Source organism: Geotrypetes seraphini, chromosome 2 (assembly GCF_902459505.1).
Source record: "Geotrypetes seraphini chromosome 2, aGeoSer1.1, whole genome shotgun sequence".
NCBI classification, from domain to species: Eukaryota; Metazoa; Chordata; class Amphibia; order Gymnophiona; family Dermophiidae; genus Geotrypetes; species Geotrypetes seraphini.
Window position 1 is genome coordinate 322,338,156 of NC_047085.1, and position 26,211 is coordinate 322,364,366.

Consider the following 26,211-nt stretch of genomic DNA (forward strand, 5'->3'; position numbering starts at 1 on the left):
AGTCTCAGTATTTTCCAATAATGAAATTAAATAGTGTGCCACCTAGCTCAAGAAAACATAATGCTTGCCCTGCATCAGTAGCATGGAATATTGCTACTCCTTGGGTTTTGGCCAGTTACTAGTGACCTGGATTGGTCACCGTGAGAACGGGCTACTGGGCTTGACGGACCATTGGTCTGATCCAGTAAGGCTATTCTTATAATTTGAGATTCAAAGCAATTTATAGGGTCGGGAGAGGCTCCTGGCCATTAAAATTAGTTGTATGGGGCTATGTGAAGATATTCAGTGGCATTTAACTGGGTAGTGTCACTGAATCTCCTCTCTAACCACCCATTTTGAAACTGACTAGTTTGTGGGGAGTCCAGGAGCAGAGTTAGGGTAGCAGGGATCCCACTCTTGACACTGCAGTAGCAGGCGACCCAGGTGATTGGAAGGGGATTTGCCGTGTTGCGGATGTTATGATTGATATGACCATTCATGCCTTCATTCATTTTTTATGTCTAAGTTGGATTATGGAAATGTGGTATATATGAGTCTCCCACATTATTTATTATATAAATTGTACACATTATAGAATGTGGGGCTGTGATTGTTAAGGTGTGTGTGGGGGGGGGGGGGGGGGGGGAGGATTATGATGCAGTAACTTCATTATATTTGTGATACCATTGGCTGTCTTTAGTGTTTAGGCTTATCTAAAAGTATTTGGTGCTCACCCGTAAGGCACTGTATTCGGGTGAAATGGGTTATTTGGCAGCATTGCTTAATATATATTCTCAAACTAGAGTGTTGAGGGTTTACAATTATTAACACTGCCGGCTGCAAAAGATGCTCATCTTCAGGTCATGAGGGAATGGGCTTTTATTTTTTGGGAAACCCCTTCAAAAGTTTAAGGGAGGAACAGTTATCTAGTTTTAAATATATATATATTTATTTATTTGAGAAAGCCTTTAGTGGATTGCGCTGAGGCATGCCAATCTGCCCATCTGTTTATTTGTTTTCTGTTCATCTGTTTCTTGGGGGAGGATTTGTTTTTATTTTTAAATGAGCATGTATTTATGATATATATTTTATTGATTATTGAAGATGTACTACCTCTCACATTGCATGAAGGGTGGTTTATTAAACTATTAGGGTAGAGCAGAAATATAGCCAGTTATAACAGAAAAGCATTTTATTCATTTAAACCCACCCTCCCTTTTACAAAATATCGTTTATTTGTGCATGTCGGCGTGCTGAATGCTCTGTGCTGCTCCCGACACTCAAGAGTCCCCAAAAGTGGCAAAATTCCATGCTACTTAATCCCAAGGATAAGCAGTGGCTTTCCACAGGTTTATCAATTTATGGTCTTTTCCTCCTGAAATTTGCCCAACCCTTATTTAAAACCAGCTACATTAACTGCCTTTATCACTTAATCAAGCAAAGAGTTCTAGAGCTAGATCTTTGCGGTCCAGTGTGCTATGACATCTTTTATCGTATCACTTTAGGCTTTAATGTTAGGTTTGTCAGAGTCTTGATAACATATGCAAAGCTCCTGTAGTGATGGCCAGCCTATAGGAGGTGGGCTATGCTTACTAGTGAAGCGGTTAGTCATTTTTAGCTCCTTACTGCACCTGCAGCTGTCAGCTAAATTAAATCTTAAGTGAAGACTAGTAGGGAAATGTAACTGATTCTGGCACAGCATTTTAGGACTGGTTCAGTGACTCTTCAGTAAAGGATTTGCCATACATGAGGATTCAGAATCACTCAGCCAGTTCCAGAAAAATTGTGCCAGACTGAGACAGTTACCTTTCCTCTAATGGTGTTCAGTAGAGGGCTTCCAAATTTATAAATGATATGGAAATTGGTACGACGAGCGAGGTGATTAAATTTGCAGACGATACAAAGTTATTCAGAGAAATGAAGACATGGAAGGATTGCGAAGACTTGCAACGTGACATAAACACGTTCAAGTAATGGGCTGTGACATGGCAAATGCGGTTTAATGTGGATAAGTGTAAAGTGATGCATGTCAGTAACAAAAATCTTATACACGAATAAAAGATGTCCGGTGCAGTACTCCAAGAGACCCCCAGGAAAGAGATTTGGGAGTACTTGGGAGTAGACAAGTCAATGAAGCCGTCTGCGCAATGCACAGTAATGGCAAAAAGGGCAAACAGAATGCTAGGAATGATTAAGAAGAGGATCACAAACAGATCTGAGAAGGTTATCATGCCGCTGTACCGGGCCATGTCCCCCACCTGGAATACTACATCCAGCACTAGTCGCCGTACATGAAGAAGGACATAGTATTACTCGAAAGGGTCCAGAGAAGAGCGACTAAAATGGTTAAGGGGCTGGAGGAGTTGCCATACAGTGAGAGATTAGAGAAACTGGGCCTCTTCTCCCTTGAAAAGAGGAGACTGAGAGGAGATATGATCAAAACATTCAAGATAATGAAGGGAACAGACTTAGTAGATAAATACAGGTTGTTCACCCTCTCCAAAGTAGAGAGAACGAGAGGGCACTCTCTAAAGTTAAAAGGGAATAGATTCCATACAAATGTAAGGAAGTTCTTCTTCACCCACAGAGTGGTAGAAATCTGGAACATTCTTCCAGAGGCTGATAAGGGGATTCAAGATAAAGAGACAAGTTCCTGCTGAACCAGAACGAAAGCAGGTAAGGCTAGAATCAGTTAGGGCACTGGTTTTTGTCCTAAGGGCCACCGTGGGAGTGGACTGCTGGGCACGATGGACCACTGGTCTGACCCAGTAGTGGCAATTCTTATGTTCTTAAGCCCATGGTTCACCTGGTATTCTACTGTTTATAGAACAACTACTTATGTTATGTCAGGGATGGATTGCTGTATGGATTTGAGGGAAGGAGTACCAATGAAAGCACTTGAAAGCTGTTCTACTGAAGTAGCCAAAAAAAAAAATAAAAAAATCAAGCTCTAATAGGTCTATTTTGTTTAGGTCTGACAACTCTGCGGTAGTAGAAGCCATTAATAGATTAACAGTCAGCTCCCTACCCAAATAAACTTGTTAAGACAGATAGTGACTCTCTACTTGCAGTATAATATCACAGTCAGGGCTCAACATATACCCAGGTCCCAAAACTCTATTGCTGATTCTTTATCTTGTTTCAAGATGTCCACATTTCGGGCATTGGCCCCGTCAGCAGACCAGCTCCTGACCCTGATCCCAGAAGTGGTATGGCGCTTTGGCCCCTCGAAGTTTGGGAACTGATGATGAACTCACTAGCGGCCTCAACACAGCGCAGATACATTCAAGAACTATACCCGAGGAGCAGTGAGGGATTGCACAGTGCAGTCCCTTGGACAGTTCATTCTACAATCTAAACATTCCGGTGTGAAGAGGACTGGGATAGCGGTTACGCTCTCCAGTATTAGTTTCTTCATGGAAGCCCTAGGCACGCCAAGCCCTAGTAAGGACTTTGTCGCCAGACACATGATGAAAGGTTGGGAGAGAGGGCAGGCATCCCCGCCAGACCGTCAGCTGCCAATATCACTTGAGCATGTAGTTAGCATCCTACAAATATTGCCGATAGTATGCCATGATGCCTACGAAGTGAACCTCTTCCGATGTGCCTATTCACTATCATTCCACAGGGCGCTGCGCGTGAGTGAACTGGTCCCATCATCCAAAAGGCCGGGAGCTATGGGCGGCATGGCCCTAGCCAATGTGCTCTTCACAGGGAAGACTTTGGAAATGCGTATACCTAGATCTAAGACAGATCAGTTAGCGAGAGGCGCCTGGCTATCACTGACCACTCTCTGCGATAGCACTCGCTTGTCTGGAAGGAAATTTCCAGACTTACATGAAGCGCAGGCCCGCTTGTCCTGGCCCTCTGTTAGTGCATTCTAATGACTCCCCTCTTACACGCTTTCAATTTGCCAGAGTATTACACCTGTCCTTGAGCAAGTTAGGGATGCAGGATAAAGCACTTCCGCACTCACTCATTCCGGATAGGGGTAGCCACTACCCCAGCACAAAGGGCTTATCTGAACAGCAAATCAAAACACTTGGAAGATGGAAATCTAATGCATTTAGGAAATACATAAGGCCCCCAGCAGTGTCCGGGGGTATTAAGTTCCCCGCTAACTAAACTCTTCCATGTGTGCATTACAAGTATTCAGAAGCACATTTGGATATGCGGCCACTCCTTTGTTCATTGGGCCCAGAGAAGAACCCTTGTGAGACCAGTGGGTGAGAATCTTGGGCTCCCGATGACTGAAGCAGTGGTGACTTGGATGGGGACAAGGGGAATGTTATGGGATCAACTGATGCCAACGGTCTTATGGGCGCTGCGATCCCATTGCCGGCCAGACACCATCATCCTGCATTTAGGCGGTAACGACATTACAGCCACGAACAGTGTTCTGTTAGTGAAGAAAATGCAGAATGATTATTTGTCCTTGGTCGGCTTGCTTCACAGCACTACCTTAATTTGGTCACACACATGGCAGGATTCATTCATTGAGGGCCCCTAGGCACACAAGTACACTGGGCCCTCTGCCCCGTCCCACTCCACCATGCGCCCAGGTGGAAACAGGAAGCTGCGTCAGAGGGAAGCTTTGGGCAAGCAGCACCACTTGCACAATTACAGTTCCTGTTGCCTTTCTTACCCGCATTGCTTGCTTGTCTTACTTTCCGTCGATGGGGGGGGGGAAGCCCACGTTGCTGATCAATGCAGGAGGGGCCCATCGCCATTTGGAAAAAACAATGCAGATGCCCTCCTTCATCGGGCTCCCCTGACCATTTTGGGCCCTAGGCACGTGCCTACTTGGCCTATTGGTTAATCCTGCCGTGGTCACACATTATTCCCAGGTTAGTGTGGAGGGGGCCAGATCGCATTCTGCCATCGAGAGAACACGTAAGAAGATCAATAAATGGATGAGCAAATTCATGGCTAGAATCGGGGGGTTTACACTGTCACATGAGCTGCTAGAGGACAGCTGTCCAGGTGTGTACCGGCCGGCCGGGGTACACCTGTCCGACATCGGTTTGGATATATTTATCAGTACACTTCAAGATTGCATAGAGGCTATTTTTGCTACATTCGGGTCGCAGCCATGACACTTGAGGGGAACCCGTGATAAGCGAGGTTTCGCTATCCCGGGTAGTGGAGGGTACCAGATAGGGATCATAGGCACAGCATATGAACAACAGAGATACACCTTCACATAGGTTAGGAAAAAGGGGCATGTCTCCTTGCTTGGACGGCGGCGGAGGCCAGGCCATGGTATTCAAGCAAAGTACAGCATATGGAAAGGACCCATCCTTGGACGGGCTGGGTCATGGTGAGCATTGGGAAGCTTGTACGGCACCCCATAATGTGAGCTGACGGAGAGGTATATGCTGTGCACCTGATCATGTGGTTGTTACTTTGCATACTAGTTAACAAGTGATATCATATGTTGATTACTGTTCATGATTTGTTGTATTATGGCTGTGGCCAAAATAAATTCCACACTTGTTGATGAACACTGGAGTATTGTTATGGTCTCGTGATTGACGGTGGGGTGGGGATAGAGCAACCAGTGCTGAGTGCCGATTTTGGGAGAGTAACAATGAAAGCACTTGAAAGTTGTTCTTCTGAAGTAGCAAAAAAATAAATAAATAAAGCTCTCTAAGCCCTCCTTCTTCAGCATAGATTTCCTATATTATAACAGGAAGTCTGGGCCAAAAAAAGAGGCAGGAAGATAGCAGGGAATAAGGCCCTACCGTGGATCAAAGCCTCCACTCTTGTTTACTTATTCTTGGCTTGTAGGTAATATATGTGTGTATATATATATATATTTTAAACTGCTTCTAGAGTACTGACACAAAACATAAGTAAGACAGTGGCAGTGTCTGGAAGTTTTTCCACCTACATTTTGCCCCCAGGTATGTTTTATCCTCAGCCATTCATTATATTCCAGAATGTTTTTTGTAGATGACGTAGAGTGGCATATTAGAAAAAAAAAAGGTCTGTCCCCTGTTGGCCTAGGCCCTAAAAGCTGAAAGTAGAAGCAGGGAAAATGTCCATTCTCAAAAAAAACCCCATCCAAAAGGAGATTTTATTTTTAAATATAATGACTTGCCTCTACGTTCAGCTGTTTAAATGCCCAGACCACTACTACGTCTACACTAACAACATATAATCAGTCAAAAAAAAAGCCTAAGTCTCAAACACCCAACATAAGAGCTTTTAGGTGAAGGAGGAGCCAGTCCTTCACCTAAAAGCTGGATTCTGTAACCTGTGTCTGTCAAAAAGAATCCACCCCACCAAGCAACCACTGCAGCAGGAGAGATGGCTCATCTCCCCTGCTGTGATAATGATCCCTGTTTGGAGGAAGCATCAGGGGAAACCCCATTTGAAGGGGCTGAAGCTGCAAGAGTCCAGGATGAGCAGGGAGCTCCGGAAGCCGGTTTGCTAACTGGTTCAGGAAGGAAAAAAACTGCTGTGATGACTCTCGAGAGTATATGGTACACTCTCGAGAGATTGAACTCAATGGTTGCTGGATCTTTCAATGAGTTGGCTAATCTTGTAAGTACCGTTGTCTGTTTGGGGAAATCTTTGGTTAATACTAAAGAAGAATTTACCTTAAAAATTAAGGTTGGGGTCACGTGATGCTGGAGACCTGATCGGACGTGCCTCTCTGCAGCTCCGGGCCACTCCGCCCTAAATCTTGCTTTAAACCCGCAAATTTGGGGGGTGCATCGTGCTTTTCTTTCCTGCAAACCGGCGGGCGGGGTGCGCCTCCGCGTTGTTCTTTTTTTGGGCATTTTGCGCCGGTTATGCCGACCTAAATTTCAAAGAGGCACAAAGGCTAAACACTCGGTAAAGGGCCCTAAGATGGCGGAACAGCACGCTGGTGCCGATGTTCACCCTGCAGGACGCGGCTGTGCAGGAACTCACGCGCTCCCTAAACATTGGTAATGGAGAATAAGCTCACCAAAATTCAATCCTTTATGGAGGAGATGAGAGAGCGCTTAGAATCTCAGACAAACCGTCTGCAGCGCGCTGAGGACCGCATTGCTCAACAGGAAGTCCGCACGGACAGCTTTGAGGAGCGCCTCTGCACTCTAGAAACATCGGCTAAAACCCTGACGGAGCGAGCAGAGGATCAGGAGAATCGCGGCCGCCGGAAACAACCTGCGCTTTATCGGAATTCCTGCCTCCCGTGCGCGACGTAGATCTCCGCTCTCGCCTTGAAGCGTGGCTGCCAGAGGCCTTTGATATACAGGCCCCTCTGGCCCCGCTGTTGATCGAGCAGGCGCATCGAGTGGGGATCCGCAATGAGGGAGAGCGGCGACCGCGACCCGTCATAGCACGCTTTCTCAATTTTGCTGTGAAGGAGAGGATCTTGTTCCTGTACCGAAAGGGGAAGGAGTTACAGTTTGAGGGTCAAAAAATTCTCATCTTCCAGGATTTTTCACCACGTTTCCTACCAGCGACGTGCCATGGCACCTTTCTGCAATGAGCTCTTCAACGGCACATTCGGGTTAATCTTCCTGTACCCAGATCGAGCCAGAATATTCTACAACAACAAAGTCACCTTTCTGGACACTCCTCAGGCTATGGAGCACTTTATTCAAAAGCTTCCTCCTGTGATCGAGCCCCCTCAGCCGGGTGACTGAGGGCTCTGCTTTCTATGTACTCTGATTGCTAATATATCCCTGCGGCCTGGGTGCTGCTGAGGTCTGTGGGCCTTGTTCCTCTATGAATATTGTAGCCCTGACTGACCATGTTTCTGGGTTGGAATCTTTTCCTATATCAGGGGACTATGATAGCCTACTGTGTTTGCCTCCTTTCCCTTCTCTGTTCCTTCGGGAGCGTGTGAGGGTGAATTTGGCACTACCCTGCACTACTGATTGATGTTTGCTGCACAAGGTCTAACGCCGGGCGTTCCCTTGGTGGGTTGCCCCTCACGTGTTCTTCTTTCTTGATGTTACTTGTTATACCTGTTTCTAGGGTTTATACCTTTTTTAGCTGCTCAATTGCTCTTTGTGCCTCAGCTGTTGGTGTTTTATATGCACTTGATTGATATGCCTTTTATGTCTTTTGGGTTATTATCCTCTATTATTTTACACTTTCCATTAGTGGGGTGGGGGTGGCCCGGAGCTGCTGTATCTATGCTGTTCTGTTGTATTGGGGTAGACTGTATGGTCTGGGGAGGGAGGGGAGGGTAGTTGGTGGGGGCGGGGTGGGGGGATAAAGTTGTTGGTATGTGTGTGTGTGTGTATGTGTATGCATGGTTGGATTGTTGGTGATTTGTCTGAGATTCTAGGGCATGATGATTTGCCTGGTGTTTGGCTGCGATGGATGCCACGACGAGTGGATAGCTTTTTCCATGATCTCTGGAAGGGGGGGATTTTTGCTGGGACGATCCCTCTCTCCTTTCTGGTTTTTGATTCATTCCGTTACATTTCATATCTTTACTTTTTATACTGGCTAACTTGAATGTTAATTCTTTGAACGTTGATGGTTTTCACTCTCCTGTGAAGCGTACAAAAATTTTATCATACCTAAAGAAGAAGCGCTGTGACATAGCTTTCCTTCAAGAGACCCACCTGTCCGCCACAGAACATCTCAAACTTCGGAGGGATTGGGTGGGACAGGTGGGTTTCTCTGCCTACTCTTCCCGAAAGCGTGGGGTGGCAATCTTGATTCATAAGAACATTCCCTTTCATATCCATAAGGAAATTAAGGATCCGGAGGGCCGATACCTATTTTTGATTGGAGATTTGTGGGGTTCTCCTATAGTATTGGGTACGGTCTATGCCCCGAATGTTTACTCACATGGATTTTTTTCCTCCCTGGTAGGGATTTTGGCCACCTATTCCTCTCACCAGCTGATAATAGGGGGAGATTTCAATGTGGTGGCGGAGCCCCTTTTGGATTGTAAACCGGCTAAAAATGCCTCTCGGGGACATTATAACAAGGGGATACCTTTTCTTCTACAAGAATTGGGCTTGCTGGATGCCTGGCGAACCCTGAATCCGCTTGATAGTGACTTTTCTTTCTATTCACACCCTCACAACGTATACTCTCGCATTGACTACATTTTGATCTCTGATAGCCTGTTTTCTAAATTGACCAGGGCGGTTATGGACGCTCCTTTGGTGTCGGACAATGCTCTATTGGGCACCACTCTGCAATTTTCTCCTGCCTCTCCTGGAAGGATTTGGAGGATGCCTCCCCACCTGTATTCGGACCCTTCTTTTCGCAATTATTTGAGGCAGCGGTGGGAGGAGTTCCTTCAGACGAATGATGCGGAGGATGTGAGCCCGGTTACATACTGGGAGGCAGCCAAGGCTGTTTTGTGAGGTCACGTGTTGGCCTATTCTGCTGCTGCCAAGAAAAAACAGGATGGGGAATTGTTATCCTTGACTGCCGAGTTACAATGTTTGCGGCGCTCACACATCTCGAGTCTCACCAGCGACTTGCGGGATAGGCTTTTGGAGGTTAAACTTCGGGTTAATGATATACTCTCCCAACGGGCCTCTCAAAATATATACTTCTACAAATACAAGTTGCACGCCTGGGGTAATAAAACCGGTCGCTTACTTGCCAATTTGATCCGACCTCCTAGAGCCCGACATGTTATCACTCATATCAAGGATGGGGCGGGGAGGGTGCACACTCAGCAATAGGCAATTACAAACCAATTTCTTCAATTTTATCACAAGCTTTATGCCGAACAGCCGCCTGACGATAGTGCGCGAGATGACTTTTTCTGTAATCTGTCCCTGCCCACGGTCTCTGAACAACAGAAGCATGCGCTTAACCAACCGATTAGTGGGGAGGAGCTACAATCAGCTATTCGCAAACTCAAGCTGGCTAAGACTCCTGGGCCGGATGGATTTGGCCCGGAGTTTTATAAGCTCCTACCCCCAATGGCCTTGGGCTCTCTGCAAGCTTACTTTATGGGACTTCGGTCGGAAACACCACCCGGTAACACTCATAATAGCGCCCACATTATCATCTTGCTGAAACTGGGGAGACCCACGGACCAATTGGGTTCCTATCGTCCCATCTCACTTCTGAATCAGGATGTTAAAATTCTTGCTGGGATCTTAGCGGCGCGCCTTAATACAATTTTACCGAACCTGATCCACGAGGATCAGGTGGGCTTTGTCCCAGGGCGGCATGCCTCCATGAACTTACTTAAAGTGCTCACGGTATTGCAGCTTCCTTACCATACCTCCGATAGGGCTTTAATAACCAGTCTTGACGTAGAGAAGGCATTCGATATGGTTTCTTGGCGACACCTCTTTTGGATCCTTGACCGCTACGGCATTTCCGGGGATTTTGCCGCCTGGGTGGCAGCATTATACACTAGCCCAAAATCTCAGCTGATGATCAATGGGGGGATCTCTGAACCTTTTCATCTGGGTCGGGGCACATGGCAAGGCTGCCCTTTGTCCCCTTTGTTATTCCTTCTCTCTCTTGAACCCCTGGCCATCCGAATCCGTCAGGACCAGGATCTTCAGGGTTTGGGCATTGGAGGACATGAATTTCGTATTAGTATGTTCGCTGATGATATGCTGCTTTACGTTCGGCATGCCGATGTTAATCTTCCCCGCTTGATGGATATTATTAATTCATTTGGACGATTCACTGGTTTAAAGGTCAATTATGAAAAAACTGAAGCTTTACTGTTGCATGATTCCCCGGGGGATCTTTGGTTCCAGCAGCTGGGAGTGGGCATTGCACCTGGGAAATTGAAATATTTAGGGATTTATCTTTATCAAGATCCGAAAAAGTTGTATGAAGCCAATATAACGGCGGCGATTGGCAGGATCCACTCCCTATGTCATAAATGGCAATCCCTTCCCTTATCCCTGATGGGCCGGGTAGCCCTGGTGAAGATGGTTCTTTTCCCGAAACTCTTGTACGCGGTACAATCGGTGCCCTTCTGGGTTAGTCGTAAAGACGAACGCCACTATAACTTTATTGTCCGTACATTTATTTGGAATGCCAAACAGGCACGCATTGGATTCTTTAAACTGACTCGAGCTAAGGGGCAGGGAGGGCTTGGACTGCCAGACATTCGCCTCTACAATGTCGCATCTCTCTTTCGCTGGATTCACGAACATTTGACATTGCATAGGCGTTATTCCCCTCTGGATTTATTGGCTACTTGTTGTTCCCCAGTGTCTTTTGTCTCGTTCATGCATGGGATTCAGGGTTTGCCAGTCTCTTTGAGGCATCCCTCGCTGCATTACCTATATGCCTTTCAGAGAGCTTGGGCATGGTGGTGGAAACTTCAGCACAAAGTGCCTCACCCATCCCCCTTTCTATCTCTGATTGGCAACCCTAACTTTGTACCTGGTTTTCGGGGTTTGCCTGGTTTGAGGGGTCGCGCTGAGCATGAGTCCACTACATACGATTTATTATACTTGGGGGCAGATGTTTCCCTTCTTTTTCTGCACTTTGTACCCATTGGGGGCTCCCCACCAACCAGTCTTATCTCTATATCCAAATTAAACATTATTATGACTCTCTGAATAATATTTCTCCTACCACTTGGGAATGTGGTTCTCTGGATGAACGGGCTCTCGATGTGCCACCCCACAAGAACAAGATTGCTACCTGGTACGCGGAGGGAAGGGAGGGTCAGGGAACGCAGTGCCTTCAGCCCATAGTGTTGGAATGGACTAAGGACCTGGGAATGTCAGTATCCCTTCATGACATACATGTTTTCTTTCAAAATATATACTTGTTTGTTAAATCTGTCTCTTTACAAGAAACACAATTCCGTATACTGCATAGAGCGTATATTACCAGATCTAGAGGTTTTCAGATGGGGCTGTGGCCTGATAATTTATGTGTTCATTGTCATCTCTCACGAGGCACCTATTTGCATTCCTTTTTTCTTTGCCCAAAACTTACCTTCTGGGCCCTGATTCACCGGCGCTTAGAAGATGTACTTGGCTGCAACTTCCACTGGAATCCATCTGCCTTACTGATGGGTGATGTGCAGGACTTATCTCAACAGAACCTTAATGCGTCCTCACAGAAATTTGTTCTCCATGCCATCTTGGTGGGGGAAAAGCTCATTTTGCAACACTGGACTTCCCCAGAGGTACCCTCCTTTCCTGTATGGTCCAGTCGCATGGACACCTTGGCTTCATTTGAGCTGCAAACTTACTCTCCGCGATCACAGGCTCACTGGAAGGACTATTGTGCACTTTGGGATGCCTTTTTGAAGCAGGGCTCTGCATCTACTTCTTCATCATAACCCCTCTGATGTTTCATAGATTTGCCTCCCTACTTATATCTGCATTTTCTCATGGTTTAGCCTTTGCCTTTGAATTTGACATTGCCTTTGTATTGGCAGATGATTGTGTCTCCTTCAACGTTATATAACACAATTAGTATTGCTTTATGTGGGTTCTTTTCTTTAACATGTCTTTAACGTCGCGCACGGTGTCCCTAGTAGTTTGATGGTTTGAAGGGTGATTTTGAGTTTGTATGGGGAAGGTGTGGACGGGGGGAGGGGGGAGTGCAGGTTGTTTGAGTGCATGCTATATGGATGGGGATGGTATGCATGGGGGTGTATCTGTGGGTTATTTCCTACGTGTCAAGGTTAGAGTTTTCTTTTATAAAACACTGGGTGTTTGAGATGACAGCGCTCCGGCCACTCACCAGATTGTTTCTTTTACATATTTTGCTACTTGTTTGATTTTCATGATACTTGTACACTGCAATTGTTGCTTATTTGCTGTTTCTGCTGTTATCTTACTTTACCCAATAAAGACGATTATACAAAAAAAAAAAAAAATTAAGGTTGATGACAAAGTGGAAAATCTACAAGAACTGACTAATAGGATGTTGAAAGACAAAATGTTTTTACATAGGAAGATTGAACAATTAGAAAATTACAATAGAAGGTTAAATTTATACCGATTGAATTTCCCAAAATCTTTTGGAGTGATGCCGTTAGAAATGTTTAAAAAAATACCTGGTTGAAGTATTGAAATTTTCCTTTGAACTTATTCCACATTTAAATTGTATATACTATTTGCCTACTAAGAACATGTGCCATCCCAGAAGAGGGAGATTTAAATATTGTGGAACCTCTAAATGTTACGGAGTTACTGGAATCCACATTGTCTTCAGATACAGAGAGAACTATGTTATTGGTCTCTTTTGTCTTTGAACATGATGTTAATTCTATTCTAAGATTATATTTTCATAACTCTCAAACATTGTTCCATGGAAAAAAGTTTGGATTTTCCCTGACATTACAAGGAACACACAAGAGCGGAGAAAATTGGTTCTGGCAATGAGATCTGAGACATTAACTCTGGGAGCAGCATTCCTTTTGGCATACCCATGTAAAAGTTTGATTAAATTTTTAGGAGTTAAATATGTCTTTTTAATGCCAGAACAACTCTGAGTGTTCCTGGATATGATGAAGAAGATGGCAACCAGGAAAGATTGTAGGATCTTAAATAGTCTTAAAAGAAAAAAGGACCTTTGACTGTTAAGCCTATTCCTAATTATTCTTGTTTCTTTTATTTGAGTTGCTCTTCATTCTTGCTACTTTTTCCCTTTGAATTTTGGTCCAAGAAATATTTAAGTTTTGTTTTGCTTTATTTGGTTAAATGTAATACTTTCTTATAATATTTTTCCATCTGCTTTGCTTGAACATGAGATCTCTTGTGAAATTATGTTAAAATACAATAAAATAGGATTATCTGTATAAGTTTCAAGGTTCATGGTAATGACTGAGAGAAAATCACTGACTAAGGGATTTTTTTACCAATCAGTAGTAGAGTGTTTTACCATAGGTCAATGAGGTAAATTCTCCATTGCTCATAGGAATTAAATGAGAACATAAAAACAAGAATAGACTTACTGGGTTAGACCAAAGGTCCATCAAGCCCAGTAGCCTGTTCTCACGGTGGCCAATCAAGGTCCCTAGTACCTGGCCAAAACCTAAAGAGTAGCAACATTCAATGCTACCGATCCAGAGCAAACAGTGGCTTGCCCCATGTCTTTCTCAATAAGACTATGGACTTTTCCTCCAGGAAATTGTCACAAACCCTTCTTAAAACCAGCTATACTACAACCTCTGGCAATGCATTCCAGAGCTTAACTATTCTCTGAGTGAAAAAAATATTTCCTCCTATTGGTTTTAAAAGTGTTTTCATGTGAATGTCCCCTAGTCTTTGTAATTTTTGGCGGAGTGAAAAATTGATCCACTTGTACCCATTCTACTCTACTTAGGATTTTGTAGACTTGAGTCATATTTCCCCTCAGCCATCTCATTTCGAAGCTGAAGAGCTCGACCATTTCAGTCTTTCCTCATATGAGATGAGTTCCGTCCACTTTATCATCTTGGTCGCTCTTTTTTGAACCTTTTCTAGTACCGCTATATCTTTCTTGGTACACCAATTAAATATTAAATGCAGGGTTAACAAGAATATATCACTTCAAGTGGCTAATGTACATATTTTTCGTTTATAAGTCTTTATTCATTTTTAAAACTTTCAATAAGTGTAACATAAAATACAATCATATTATACTTTAACATCACTTAATATACCATCACAATCTAATTCACATCAAATATACCATCACAATCTAATTCACATCAAATAACCCTCCCCCCTTATACCCAACAATTTTTCTTAAGCATATGAAAACAAAGTATCCCCACCCCCCTCCCCACCCTGGATGTATATATACATACAACTATCACTGTTAAAATAATAAAATTATTGTTAACAATAATTTTATTGTTAATTTATTTAACAATGATAATTGAATGTGTTTGATATTATTTAAAAATAAAAAATATTATAATTAAAAATAGCTTCATTAGTAAAAATAAATAGCTTTATCTTTCTTGAGATAAGGAGACCAGAATTGAACGCAATACTCCAGATGAGATCACACCATGGAGTGATACAGATGCATTATAACATTCATAGTCATGTTAACCATCCCTTTTTTAATAATTCCTAGCATATTGGGCTCCTTTTACAAAGGTGCGGTAGCGGTTTAAAGCGTGTAATACCGTGCACCGCTAGCCATCACCGCCTCCTCTTGAGCAGGCGGTAGTTTTTAGGCAAGTGCGGGGGTTAGCGCATGATGAAAAGTCACGCACGTTAAACCAGCTAGCGCGGCTTCGTAAAAGGAGTCCATTGTTTGCTTTTTTGGCCGCTACCACACATTGGGCAGAAGGTTTTATCATATTGTTTATGATGACACCTAGATCCTTTTCTTGTGCGCTAACCTCCAAGGTGGACCCTAGCATCCGGTAACTGTGATTTGGGTTATTCTTCCCAATGTGCATCACTTTGCATTTGTCCACATTAAATTGTATCTGCTACTTGGACGCCTAATCTTCCAATTTCCTAAGGTCTGCCTGCAATTTTTCATAATCTGCATGCATTTTAACAACTTTGAACAGTTCAGTGGCATCTGCAAATTTAATTACTTCACTCATCGTTCCAGTTTCCAGATCATTTATAAATAAGTTAAATAGCACCAGTCCCAGTACAGATCCCTGTGGCACTCCACTGTTTATTCTCCTCCATTGAGAAAAATGACCATTTAACCCTACCCTCTGTTTCCTATCTGATAACCAATTCCTAATCCACAATTGAACTTTGCCACCTATTCCATGACTCTTTAATTTTCTCAGGAACCTCTCATGAGGAACTTTGTCAAAAGCTTTCTGAAAATCTAGATACACTACATCAATCAGCTCACCTTTATCCACATGTTCATTTACACCTTCAAAGAAGTCAAGCAAATTGGTGAGGCAAGATCTCCATCGGCTGAACCCATGCTGACTTTGTCTCATTAAATCATGTTAGTCTATGTGTTCCATGTGTATTTTATTTTTTATAATTGTTTCCACCATTTTTCCTGGCACTGAAATCAGGCTTACCAGTCTGTAATTTCCCAGATCTCCCCCGGAACCCTTTAAAAAAAATTGGCATAATATTACCTACCCTCCAATCTTTAGATACTACAGACGATTTTAGCGACAGGTTACAGATCACTAACAGCAGGTCAGCAATTTCATGTTTGAGTTCTTTTAGTACCTTGGGATGTATACCATCCATTCCAGGTGATTTGTCACTTTTTAACTTGTTGATTTGGCTCAGTACATCTTCCAGATTCACCGAGATTTCTTTCACTTCCTTTGCATCATCACCCTTGAAAACCGATTCTGGTTCAGGTAGATCTCTTACATCTTCTTCTGTAAAGGCCAAAGCAAAGAATTCATTCAGTCTCTCTGCTATGGACTTTTCCTCCCTGAGCACCCCTTATGCTCCTTGATCATCAATGGTTCCAAGGATTCCCTCACAGGTTTTCTGCTTCTGATGTACCTAAAAAAAATTATTATGAGTTTTGGCCTCTTTGGCAAGTTTCGCTTCATAATCTTTCTTAGCTTTCTTTATCAATTCTTTGCATCTAACTTGCCAGTGCTTGTGTCTCTTCTTATTTTCTTCATTTGGATCCTTTTTCCATTCTTTAAAGGATATTTTTTTTGGCTCTAATAGCCTCTTTCACTTCACCTTTTAACCATATAGAAATTTGTGCTGGGGTACATGATCATACTAGGGATTTAAACCTATGATCTGTGGAAGATGGAAGCAGTGCCTTTAACCACTAAGCCACATGCACTTCCATGAGAACATAAGAACATAACATAAGTAGTGCCTCTGCTGGATCAGACCATAGGTCCATCGTGCCTAGCAGTCCGCTCACACGGCGGCCCATCAGGACCAGGACCTGTATAGTGATCCTTTATCTATACCCCTCTATCTATACCTCTCCAGCCCACAGTAAAATATTCTACTCCTGCTTAATAAAAAGGAGCCCTAAGTTAATCATATGTGATATTCTGAGAGCTGTACTTGATTGTTTTATTGCTTGGAACTGGACATTGTCTGTGCTGTTTGGTTACCTTCACACTGAGAAAAGCACTAAGCTATATGCTATTAACATATAGTAACATAGTAAATGATGGCAGATAAAGATCCGAATGGTCCATCCACTCTACCCAACCATGAAATGTTGTCAGCTGCCTGACATAAAATGCCTGAAGAAGAAAAAAAAAAATCAGTACTAACCTTGGTTACTTTTAAAGTCTGATATTGCAACATATCATTTTCAGAAACATCCTCAAATATTTCCCAATTTACCTCATAGACCTCATAAGCCTAACCCCTCTCTACCTTGTGAGCCAGGAATTTTCCGGCGAACTCAGCATAGGAGCTTCCCAGGCGTTTCTGAGCCCGGAGCAGAGGCAATTCCTCCCCAACCTGGAAGTGCTTCAATGCAAGGAGCTGCAGGAGTTCAGCAGCCCGAATGTGAGAGGAATGGACTCCAGCAGGGACGGTGTTGGAGATGTTGGCTAGCTAACCCCTGACATTACAGGAGGGGTAGGAGTGAGAGGAGCTTCTGGAGGGACAAACATACAGTTTTTGGGGAGCTGAAAAGACCTGAGAAAATTGATATGGAAGCGCTTTGGCAGGCCATATCTATCATGGACGCCAACCTAAAATTGAGTCTTTCAACTATCAAAACTGACTATGGGACTATCTATTCCAGAGTGGAGCAACAGGGAGTGCGACTAACTAATTTGACTGAGAAATTGGAGAAACAGGAAGATAGTTTGAAGGAAATGAAGACTGTTCAATTGGAAATGGTTAAGAAAAAATCATTTATTTCTCGTAAGCTGGAAAATTTTGAAAACTCACTTAGGAGGAATAATTTAAGATTTTTGAACTTTCCTAAATGCCCCGTCATCTCTCCAGTTGAGATGGCGAGAAAATATTTCCAAGAAGTCCTAGCCATTCCAGCAGACAATTTACCTCCAATTGTTAGGGCTTATTACTTGGATATTAAAAGACCTCAAGGAGAATCTACCCCTAAGGGAAAAATTTGAAGACAATGTATGATCTATCTTATTTCTGGAAAGTTCTCTTGAGGATGGTAACGGTTAGAACCAGGACTCTCTGCTGACTCTAGCTTTGAAAAGTGATAGAGAATATGTTTTACATCTATATTCCATCAACTAAATGATAAATTTTGGGGTTCAAATGTTAGAATTTTTTCCAGAATCTGAGCATTGAAACCCAGAGGTGTAGAAAGGAGTTCTTGGATTTGTGGCCAAGAGCCCTAGCCCCTTGGGGCTTCTTTTTTGCTTAAATTTCATCAAAATGTTTTGTTTCTTATCAAAATATAAAAATTTTCCTTATTTTTTTTAAATCCAGACAGTTAATAGATTTTTTTAGGGCCAAAAGAAGGGTTGGGTACTTAGTCCGTGGATGAATGACCTGCCTACCGGATGTAGAGAGGGTATCCATTGCCGTTCTATATTGTATAATTTTCTGTAATTGAAATTTATTCTCTCTCTTGATTCTATTTTGTGGACTAAATAGTTGAATGTATTTCTTAGAATATATGTTAAAAAAACTTTCTTATATTTGGATATTCTGATCTCTTTTCAAGAATGTATTGCTTGAAATTGAATTGTAAAAGGATAAAAAATAAAATAAAATAAAAGACCTCAAAAGCCAGGTCTTCCATATATTCTTGACCTCATTCTACATCACCACCCAGTGCTTGCAATTTTCCATCTAAACATAAACAATAGCTTCAGGCTCTATAATCCCTACTCCAGTACCAGCATTCCCAGTCAATCTTTGTACTGTGGAATACAGCTCTCTAGGACAATAAATTTGCTTTATTAATCTTCTCTAGGGCAACAACATCTAACACATCCTATAAAGAAGAATTCCAAATTGCCACATCATTCTCCAATGAACTATTTTCATCATATACCTCATGTTAATGAATGTGATTTTCATATATTACACGTTATCGTTATTTAATGTGTTGCTAAGGGACAAATATTGTGCATTGTTTCTGTAATGCACCTTAATATCTACCACTTTTAATATTAATATATTTAAGCTGGATCTGATGTGTCTAATTTTCAAACTCCTTATGGATATTCTCATTTTTAACTTTTCTGGTCACATTGTTGACTTCCCTAATCTTTTGGGAAGTCTTTTTTTTTTTCTCCTGGTAGACTCGAATCTGGCAAAAATTTTCCCTATCTTCCATATGTTGTAAAACAATTAAACATAGGGGGTCTTTTACTAAGGTGTACTAGCCAATTTAGATTGCGCTAAATATTAACTAATGTGCCCATTATATTCTATGGACGTGTTAGTATTTAGCATGCTAATATTTAGTTAGCGCGCTTTAGTAAAAGACCCCCATAGACTGGTTGATAGCCTGCAACAGCCAGTGTTTTTTAAAATGCTGATTGCCACAGCCAGAATTAGCCCTGGCTATTCAATGCCAGGCCACATCCGGCTATGGACTTTGAAAATTCAGGGCTAATTCCCAGGCGCTAGCCACCAGAGCTTAGAAACATAGAATATGATGGCAGAAAAGAGCCGTCGGCCCAACACGTCTGCCCACTCGAAAGAACCCTCCCTTAAAAGAACCCTCCCCTAAGTAATTCCCCAAAGTGAACCACGTGTTTATCCAGTGGCGTACCAAGGGGGGGCGGGAGGGGCGGTCCACCCCGAGTGCCAGCCCTGAGGGGGTGCTCCCGGCCTTGCCGTTCAGCCCCCCCACCCCCGAAGGACCGCTCGCCCCACTGACCTTCCTGCACCACCTATGAAGCAGCCCGCAGCAGGATCGCGACGTCAGCGATCCCTGAGCTGCTTGGGTGCTGCTTCCTGCGCCGCGGTTCCGCCCCTCCGCTGACATCGCGATCCTGCTGCGGCTGCTTCATAGGTGGTGCGGGGAGGCCAGGGGGGCGAGCGGTCCTTCGGGGTGGGTGGGGCATCAGGCCTTCAGGGTGGGGCGGGCGGGCAGGCAGGCAGGCAGGCTGGCTTTCAAGGGGGAGGGGGGTGACAGGCAGGCAGGCAGGCCTTCAAGAGGGGAGACAGGCAGGCCTTTAAGGGGGGAGGCAGGCCTTCAAGGGGGGGACAGCCCTTCGGAGGAGTGTGCAGATCTTCAAGGGGTGCAGGCCTTCAAGGGGGAGGGACAGGCCTTCAAGGGGGGGCAGGCAGGCCTTCAAGGGGGGGACAGGCCTACAAGGGGGGGGGACAGGCCTTCGGGGAGGGGTGCAGGCCTTCGGGGGGGGGTGCAGGCCTTCGGGGGGTGCAGGCCTTCAAGGGGGTGCAGGCCTTTAAGGGGGGTGCAGGCCTTTAAGGGGGGTGCAGGCTTCAAGGGGGGGAGGAGCACCAGGGGGGGACAGGCAGGCAGGCCTTCAAGGAGGGACAGGCCTACAGGGGGGTGGGACAGGCCTACAAGGGGTGGGACAGGCCTTCAAGGGGGTGGGACAGGCCTGGCGGGGGGGGGGGTGCAGACTTTCAAGGAGGTGCAGGCCTCCAATGGTGGGACAGGCCTACAAGGGGTGGACAGGCCTTCAAGGGGGGGACAGGCAGACCTTTAAGTGGGACAGGCCTTTGGGGGGACCCTGGTTTAGAAGTACACGGAGGGAAGGGGGTGTTCAAAGAGACGTGCATATGCCAAACTTTGGGGGTGGGGAAGAAATAATGGGTCTGAAAATAGAGGAGACGGAGAGAGATGATGGACCATGGGATTTAGGGAGGGAGGGAAGGAACAGAAAGGGAGAGAAATTGGACACAAGGGATGGTGTGGAGGAGGGACAGAGATACTGGATAGGAAGGTAATTGGGAAAAGAAAGGGAGAGATGGTGGACTCTCGGGTGGTAGGGAAGGAGGGAGAGATGCCGGATGAAAGGGTAGTTAAGAAAGGGAGGGAGATGAAAAAAAGGAAAGATACCAGACTTCCTGGGGAGGGAAGGGAAATGGAAAGGGAGGACAGAGTTGGCAGATGGATGGTTAGCATGCAGAAAGAAGAAAGAAGGAGACCCTGGCAAGCAAGTTATCAGAAGAAAACCAGAGCCTTGGACCAACAAGATTTGAAATATAACCAGACAACAAAAGGTAGAAAAATTAATTTTATTTTCTGTTTTGTGATTACAATATGTCAGATTTGAAATGTGTATCCTGCCAGAGCTGGTGTTGGACCGCAAACGTGAGCTAGGATTTAACAGAGAGAAGAAAAGTCCTTTTTGTTTCTTTATTTTATTTACACCACAGCGCCAGTGTGGATAGGAGAAGCCAAAGGGGGTGAAAAGCTATAAAACCCACCAGGAGTTAAAAAAAAAAAAATCACCCAACTGGGCAGGAAAATCGAATTGAAAAACCAATTCAATAGGCTGAATCGAATCGAAATTTTTTTCCTGAATCTTGCAGTATTAGTTTGCGCTACTGTCTTAGACTTTAAGACCTGGGATTGGGGAGAGATGGCATCCTCAGTACTTTATAATGCAAGTGAAATGAGGATTTGGTCAGACTTTTGAAGGGTCTGCAGAAAAAAAATATTGTATAGGCCGGGGACATGAGACAGCAGGAAATGGGAACTTTTCTTCCTTCTATTTTTGTGAATGGAAAGGCTGAGGATGTCAGAGAGTTCAGTTAAAATATGTGCTTTATAAGAAAATATAATAATGTGTTTTATAAAGTTTATAGCATAGCTGGCCTACCCAGTGAGGTGTTCCTAGTGGTGGTGGTGGCAGCGTGTCAATGTGTTGAGAGGAAGAGGTGGTCTGGGAAATTCTGCTGAGCATACTCCGGGCCCATTTCCACCCCCCAGTTAGTCCACTCCACTCAACTGGTTCACACACTGAGTGGATCTTTGGGTGTTGTTTTGGGATCTCTGGGTTGTTTTGGGATCAGTATCTCCTTCTGGTCCAAGGAAGGAAACTGTTATCCTTAGCATTGACCTACAGAATATGTTTGTAACAGCGCTGCTTGTGTGGCATTAGACTATGTAGTGATCGAAAGAAAAAAACAGACCTTTGCACATTTTTGCACTATATGGTGGGTGTATGAAGAGATTCACATTTCCTGCACAGCTAAGTCCATGTGAAGTTATCTTGTGCTGTATTTGACATCTAGCAAGGTCTCTGTTTGAAAGGAAAGATCTAAACTTAAAAATGAAGTGGCTAGAAGTTATGGTAAAAGCAGATAGTGTAGCTGGTTTTAAGAAAGATTTGGACAAATTCCTGGAGGAAAAGTCCATAATCTGTTATTAAGACATGGGGGAAGTGTCTGCTTGCCCTGGATCGGTAGCATGGAATGTTGCTACTCTTTGGGTTTTGACCAGGTATTAGTGTCCTGGATTGGCTACCATGAGAATGGGCTACTGGGAATGATGGACCATTGGTCTGACCCAGTTAGGCTATTCTTATGTTATGTTCTCATCTGTAGGGGCCTTTGTTTTCACTTCTTATTTTAATGTATTTTTTTTCTGGGAACTTATCAGTGTTTTTTATAATGGGAACAAAAATGGAAGAGAATTAATGTGTGTGGGATGAGGGGGTAACTAATTTCTTCAGCTAAATAATTTAATCCATCTCAAACAGACATAGGAGAACTCACGCACCATTCACACACCCTCCAACCAAAAACGTCAAAAGAAAAAAAACTGTTCGACAACCTCCTAGCCATTCGAGCTGCAACACTCGACCCCTAACTCTACAACCAATTGACATCGACCACAGACTGCAAAACCTTCAAAAAGAAATAAAAACCCTTCTATTCAAAAAACACATAAAACCGAACTAACACAATCAGAACTGTCCCAAGCATCACCTGCAACTACTCCATATGTACTTCTGATGTCATGACAATTCAGACATAATTTATGTTATGTTATGTTTGGAATATAAGAAAATTTTCACTGCCTGTTTCTATTCTGACCATTTATTCCGTTTCATGGTCATTACAAAAAAATTTTTTTACATAGGGGGGTGTCAAAAAATGATGGGCCCCGGGTGCCACATACCCTAGGTACGCCACTGTGTTTATCCATTGTTTCTTGAAGTTGAGCACGTTGCTGGCCTCAACTACTTGACGTGGAAGGCCATTCCAACAATCAACCACCCTTTCGGTGAAGAAGTATTTCCTGATGTCACCATGAAATCGCCCACCCTTGAGTTTGAGCGGATGCCCTCTTGTGCGGGTCTTTGAGGCTGCCATTATTGTTCATGGCAACCAGTTTGAGAAAGCTGCCACAATGAGCAAGGGTGAATGGGCATCGCTCCTGCTCATTGCCCCATTGCCTCATTGTAAAGCCTTTTGTTTAAAGATGCTTTTGACCTGTAGCTCCCCCAAAACTTTATTGCAATTCCTCTCTTTTACATTCTTCCAATCCCCATCCCTACTGTGTCTTCCATATATGTCATATTTCTCTTTTCTATAACAAATAGTCGTTCTACCCCCTATCCTTATGTAGCAGTTAGTATATGTACCCACTTTGTTTTCATGTTTTTGTTCAGATTAGTTTTTTTTAAGCTGTTATGGATACACCAATAAAAATATAAGAACATAAAGTATTTCGCTTAGAAACATTTGTTAAGCGATTTGATCAAATACTAATAAACCTGGAAACCTGGAACATCATGGCAACAGGCAGGTAAGTCCATTGCCATAGGGAGTGGTTTGCAATTCGGGGGTGGGGGGGATGAAGCTGTGGTGAGGCAAAGACATTCAGTGTAGGTGCTTCTTTGAGTTTTGAAGGTGCTGGGAAAGGAAATGGGCATCCTGAAAGGAGGTCTTGGTGTGCATCTGAGTGAGTAGGATGGGAAGAAGAGAAAATCAGGAGGAATTCCGGATGTGCTGACAGGGGGGTATCAGGAAGGAAGAAAGGTGGCAGAAATTCGGGCCAGGATCTAGAAGTTAACCGGGCTCTGGCCAGAATTGAGACCGGTTCCTGGTTAACTTTACCACATAAAGTTAGAACTCCATTTTTTTTTCCTATCCTAACTGTATATAGTTGCTCAGCTAGTTAGACTGAAAATATCTGCAAATTGGCTAGCTTTCCACACCACCCTGACTCCTCCCTAACTCCACCTCCACACCACCCACAAACTGGTTTCACAATGGGCTGTCAGAGGGGATATTCAACAGCACTGGCTAGTTCAAGTTCAATTTATTTAATATACCACAAATATAAAACCAGAAGGCAAATCTAAACGGTTTACCATAAAAAGTTAAAATTAAAACAAACCTAAACTAAATTAAAAAGGGTAAGAACAAAAGGAAGACAAAACGTAAAGAAAAACAATTGAGAACATGGGGGAACGAGGGAATCAGGGATTACAGTAAAAATAAAAGGTTGGGGGGAAGGGGTGAACAATGTGGTAAGGGAGAAAAAGTATTTAATTCTGCCCACACAAAAGAAAAGTAGCCATCAGGAGGAAGTAAATTAAGGCCAAATAGAAGTTGCATGCCTTTAATTGTATCTTGAAATTTACAAATGCTTTCTCTGAACGAAGGTAAAAAGGCAAAGAATTCCAGAGAGTAGGAGCCAGAATGAAGAATTCCTATGGAAATCCAGAAAAAGTTGTCTAAATGAGGGAATGACTAATAACTGCTGATGTGAGCAACATAAGGTTCTTAGAGGCACGTATGGGACCAGAAGACTATATAAAAACGTTGGGAAGACCATTCGATAGAATCTGGTGAGAAAGGATATTATATTTAAAGGGGATGCATAATGACACTGGAAGCATGTGTTCTGATTTTAGGAACAGCGAGATATGATCAAATTTAGAGCAGTGAAGGAGTAATCTCACTGCAGTGTTCTGATTAACGGCCTCTTTTACAAAGCTATGCTAGCAGCTGCACTGCGCTAACGGCCCCGAAGCCCATAGAGATTTAAAGGGCTTTAGGGCTTTGGCCGTGTGGCTTTGTAAAAGTGGCCGTGCCATTGAATATCCCTGGACAGGTGATTTAAGCAGCCAGGAGACTCTTTTAGCTACTTAAATTACTTTGAATAATGACCACAGAAAGGGCAACTTCTAATATCCCTGTAATGACTGAATTCAAGAATGGATATAAAACTGCAGGAGAGGGTGCAGAGACGAGCAACGAAGCTAATAAAAGGTATGGAGAACTTGGAATACGAGGAACGACTTAAGAGACTGGGATTGTTCTCCCTTGAGAAGAGGAGACTGCGAGGGGATATGATCGAGACTTTCAAAATACTGAAAGGAATCGACAAAATAGAGCAAGAAAAAAAATTATTTACAATGTCCAATGTGACACGGACAAGAGGACATGGACTGAAGCTAAGGGGGGACAAGTCCAGGACAAATATCAGGAAGTTTTGCTTCACGCAACAAGTGGTGGACACCTGGAATGCTCTCCCAGAGGAGGTTATTGTGGAATCCACCGTTCTAGGATTTAAAAGCAAACTAGATGCACATCTCCTTACGAGAGGCAAAGAGGGATAGGGGTGACTAAAATTACACCAGGTGTACACCTGGCTGGGCCTCCGCGTGTGCGGATCGCCGGACCTGATGGACCGAAGATCTAATCCGGAGAGGACAGTTCTTATATTCTTAGATCTCTTAGGGAGAGGAGGAGATAGTGAATGTTGCAGATGGACAGACTGGATGCACTATTTGGTCTTTATCTGCTGTCATGTTTCTATGTAGGTTCATAGGTAATTTTAAGTTGATAGCCTCTGAGTCAGTATCAGAGACAATCTGCTCTTGACCTTGAAAATCTCATGGTGGGTTAGTGTCATGTGATGGTTTAACCACATACTTTGTCAGTACAAAGCATGCAAAGATAGAGTAAGAATGGGGATTTAAATATGAATTCTTTGCAATGTGTCATTAGAGACCTCTCGGAGTTCCTTTCCCCCATACAGATGATAGGAGAGGCAATTTTCAATTTTTTATTTTTTTTTTTTTAATCATCCATAAGTAATTTACCCACAACATTTTCTTTCATAATTCACTGCTAGAGGAGAACAAAGTCTGTCATGTGACCTCATCTGAGAGAATAACAAAAATGTGAGTTATCTGTTGTTCTAGCAGCACACACACAAAAAAAACAAACACTGTGCATGCTAAATGTCTTCCTAGAAAGCTCTGGAAAGATTCTCTCTACCATTGGGAAACAATCACATGATCAATATGTGTGGCCTCACAGCACCTGCTTGTCATTAGAAAAAAAAATGTTCTATTTGTAAATATGTTTAAAATGTATCCTTCCATGCATATCATTTAAGGGAAGTATTAATTTATTAATCAAGAGGCCATGGAAAGTGGCCAGATAATCATGCTGCATTGACATTATTTCAGCTTAAAATGTGTTTGTAAAATATAGGCTTCTCACACAAGTG

General features: G+C 43.5%; 1 protein-coding gene across 4 annotated transcripts in view; it reads right to left on the reverse strand.

Annotated features, from left to right (window-relative positions):
* RBMS3 (RNA binding motif single stranded interacting protein 3) overlaps nucleotides 1-26,211 on the reverse strand; it is a 1,318,368-nt gene that overhangs the window by 842,571 nt on the left and 449,586 nt on the right. The window lies entirely within an intron of this gene.